The sequence below is a fragment of the Alosa pseudoharengus genome, unplaced genomic scaffold, assembly GCF_046254945.1.
Source record: "Alosa pseudoharengus isolate Yale_2024_CS ecotype anadromous, Long Island Sound unplaced genomic scaffold, YU_APseudo_1.1 YU_APseudo_1.1_scf_20, whole genome shotgun sequence".
Lineage (NCBI taxonomy): Eukaryota > Metazoa > Chordata > Actinopteri > Clupeiformes > Clupeidae > Alosa > Alosa pseudoharengus.
The window spans coordinates 26,889,871-26,894,025 of NW_027468664.1; the positions used below are offsets into that span (position 1 = coordinate 26,889,871).

Genomic DNA, 4,155 nt, shown 5'->3' on the forward strand with positions numbered 1-4,155 from the left:
TTGAGATTTTGACGATCTATGGTGATTTTATTTTCGCTAGATCTTTGCCCAGATTGACGCTAATGCATTATAGAGGAGTGGATCACTGAAGCAAGATGGCGTCTCGATTGACGCATTCGTTCCAATGAACAGCAGTAGTCAAGGCGACATCTAGTGTATATGTCTATGGCTACGGCCGAACAACACCCGTGGGAATATCCATTACCAACCCCACTCTCACTCGTGCTATATTGCTTAATTCTAGATATTCCACATAATGGTAAAGTTAGTTAATGGAAAAGTTAACATTAATAGCTAACATCGCTAACGTTAGCAATATTAGCTCGCTAACGTTATCGATAGCTAATTGATAACATTAACGTTAGCTAATTCTAACATGATGGTTAGACTGTTAACAAACGGATTTGGTTAACATTACATTATAAAAACAATATTTTTCTAACTAATTCCCGTTTACTAAAGGCCTTCTTACCTTGGATATGATGACAGCAGAGTTTGTACAGCTTACAAAGTCAGATGCATGACAGGACAGAAAAGTGACGGTTGAAGTCACCGTGGTTGGTGTTCAAAAGACAGTTAAGGTTGGGGGATGGGTATTGCTGTGTGCGCATGCGCATATCAAGATACGACAAGCATCCGTTATATTTAAAGTAGCTTTGGCCTCACACATTTTTGTATGCACATGGTGCAACCCAAACGCTCCACACAAAACATTGACACATAAGGCAAAAGATGCCGAGCAGCATAGTCAACACCATACCTGTGACGCCAAGACATAAACAAATATATTCACACTAAGTTCTCCATTTGGAAAATAAGTAGGCTAATGGAATCTAGTGTATGGATATGTAGGCTATGCCACCATATATGGAGACTACAAATATGTCTGCCACATATTCACACATAAAGTTCTCCATATATTTAGAAAATAAGTAGTGGAATCTAGTGTATGGATATGTATGCCGCCATATATACAGACTACATAAGTCTGTCACATATTCACACATAAATTTCTCCATATATTTGGAAAACAAATAATTGGATCTAGTATATGAAGATATATAGCATCTTATATGGGAAATTTAAATATTTTGTATGCATGTATGGACATATAGCTTAGAATATATGTTTGACATAAATATTTGAATCACATATATGTCCATATAAGTAAAATTATAAGTCCCTGTTATTTGACATATATGTTCATATATTGCCATATATCACATTTTTGTATGGGAACAGCTGGAGTAGCCAGGCAGCTACAGTGCTACACTCTGGGGATAATCATAATCAAGCAAACTCGGGCTATGTGATATTACACATGCAGACAGACCTCTCAAGGGTCAACAGTTTTTTCTGGTTAATATTATTATCGAAATTCAGCAGAATACAGTCGAAAATCAGAAACAGCATGTTCACGCGCTGCACGCGGCAGCAGCGCTAAGCTGTATAAGATAGAGTCCCATGTCTCGGGTGAGTCATGACTTCTGTAAAAGTGTTATGTTATGGGTAGTGTGATCATATGGGCAGTGTGAATCAACTCATCAAAATAAACCTTCTAGAGGCTTCCCAGAACTGCTCAAGATTCCAGTCGGTTTTCCCTGAATGGGTTGCCACTGCCATTTCCAATCATTTCCCAGCTATCTTAGCTGTTATGAGAGAGGTGCATTATGGGAAGGGGACAGGAGGTTGGTCTAGGGGTAGCAGACAGGGGTTGTGCTGGGAAATGACGCCCGTCAAAGAAATAGAGGCCACTGGGACCTTGTAAAGATGTGTATGCGTGTGTGTGTGTGTGTGTGTGTGTGTGTGTAGGTGGGGAGTGGGGGTTAACTACGTGACATGAGGCTTTGGAAACTGTGTCGCACACATAGACTGACGTATTTCTTCCACAGAGGGTTCCATGTGAGTTGGCCCCTGTCCAGAACAGTGTAGGGGGATGAGGATGATTTTTACTGCCCCTGGATATCTGTTACTGACACACACACACACACACACACACACACACACACACACACACACACATATATATATATATATATGCATCACACATACATACACAAATACACACACAAATACAAATGCACACACTCACAAATACAAATACACACACTCATATCCTGGCAGGGGCAAGAGGATCTGTACTGGTTGACTGTTGCTGACAAACACACACAAATAAACATGTACACTCACCCACACATAATAGTATTTCACTGTTTTTTTTTTAAGCACAGTCCAACCTCCAAGAGAGGAGAGGTTGGTTCTTGTACACACACACACACACGCTTTCCATTAAATGATCACAGATCCCACCAAGTAGCACTCTGGTATTTGTCATTTACATTACGATCACCAATCTTCTACAGCAGAGCCCCAACAGACTGCAGCATTTACTGTTAACGGAAAGAAAGCAAACATCCACTCCCGATTTAGAAACACATTTTACCATCTCCACACCTCCAGGATAATGGCCCAGGAGGGTTCAGCCTCCGCTCCCACCAGCTGAGCTCCGTCCTGGGCCGCACCTTCCCCCTGCTGGCCTCTCGGAGGATGGACCAGGCCGCGGCCGACTGGGCTCCCCAGGAGGGACACCCCGAGCCGGATGACAACCTGTCCGTTCGCCGCAGAGACATGGACGGTGAGAAAGAAACATGTGAGATTGAGATTCCGGTCTTTATTTAGATTTTTTTTGTTTAGGGTCTGCAATGCAACAATTAATCGGTTTGAGGTCAACGATTTATTTAATCACCACCAACTATTTTGATCAATTGATCAGTTTGAGTAATTGTTGAGTAAAAGGAAGAACAACTAAAAATTCTCTGATTCCACGGTAACAATGAATATGGATAGTCCGTAAACAGAGACGTAACATATAATCTGTTAAGATTCAAGTTCAGTAGCCTATGTAGAAATTGTTGAACAATTATGAACAGCACCTTATCCAGATTCAACCCCATAAAATTATAGGAGTCAACAGATATTTTGTTGATAACCAAAGCATCTGTAGAAAGTCTGTGTGCAGACTATCCAAGTTAAGTGTGACCAATTCCACAGCATCCTAAAGTTCAATATTTTCTGCTCTTTGCCAGTAAACTGAATACCTTTGACGTGCGGCATAAACAATGCTTTTGTTTGCATTTCCGTCCTGTGTTGAAGTTAGATACAAGCTTCTTCGTGCTTCTTTGTTGGAAGACAAATACTGTTTACAATAGCAACCATTGAGATGTTCTGTTGACATCTGAAGTTAATGCTCCAGTGGCAAGGCTTGGACGGCGTGTTATGACGGCCTGTTTTGATGAGTTCAGAGTTCTTGGCAACTCAAAGATGAATCTGATCACAAACATGTTCCTAGAAAACACTCTGTTCAAAAACACATTATTATGCACCAAGCTGGGCCAAGGCTGTGCATACACACGGAACTCGCTAGAAGTTCAGGCTTTCCGCTCCAGGGCATGGATTTGTTTCTGCAAAACACAAACATCACCTGAAAGATTTTGTCATTCAAGTCGGTGCTGCCAATTTCATAGAAATAATATTCCTTCAAGTCTCTGGTAGACATTACCAGTATTGTTATAGTCTTGATGACCATGGAATGCCCCAGGTCGATGTTGTGGTGACTTTTGCGGTTCCCTTTCTTCTGTGTGTAGTGCTGAGGTGTATGATCGGAAGAGTGTACAGGCCCTGCTGGCAAGCCTGAAGAATCCACCAGCACTCCATCTGAGAAACCATGAAGAACGTGGGGCCAAGTGTGTGTGTGTGTGTGTGTCTCAAAAATATACTTCTCTCGTCGTCTTGTGAACCTACTGATGTGATGTATGTGATGCTTATCAAGTAAATGAGGAAAAAAACAAAAGCACCTATTAAAACAGAAACAATGCATGTGTAACGCCAAAAATAAAACTTTATTTAAAAGAGATGTTGCAGGGTTTTGACTGCCTTGTTCCAAGGACTGTGCATTCATACACACACATAGAATCTAGGGCTGGTAAACGTCAAAGGGGTCATGATGATGTATTAATACACAATATACATTACAACTAAACAATTAAGTAAACAACTGGAGCGGTGGACAAACGGGATAAATGAATCATAACCAATCAATCCATCACAGAACAATGTTACTTAGGGACAACATACCACACACACAGGGGGGGGGGG

At 41.2% G+C, this 4,155-nt stretch overlaps 1 long non-coding RNA gene across 1 annotated transcript; it reads left to right on the plus strand.

The window, feature by feature from the left end:
• Positions 1 to 2,272: 2,272 nt before the first annotated feature.
• LOC143136708 (uncharacterized) lies at positions 2,273 to 3,913 on the plus strand. Its single transcript, XR_012989413.1, has 2 exons — positions 2,273 to 2,635; positions 3,645 to 3,913. It is a non-coding gene; the product is annotated as an uncharacterized LOC143136708 (long non-coding RNA).
• Positions 3,914 to 4,155: the final 242 nt, after the last annotated feature.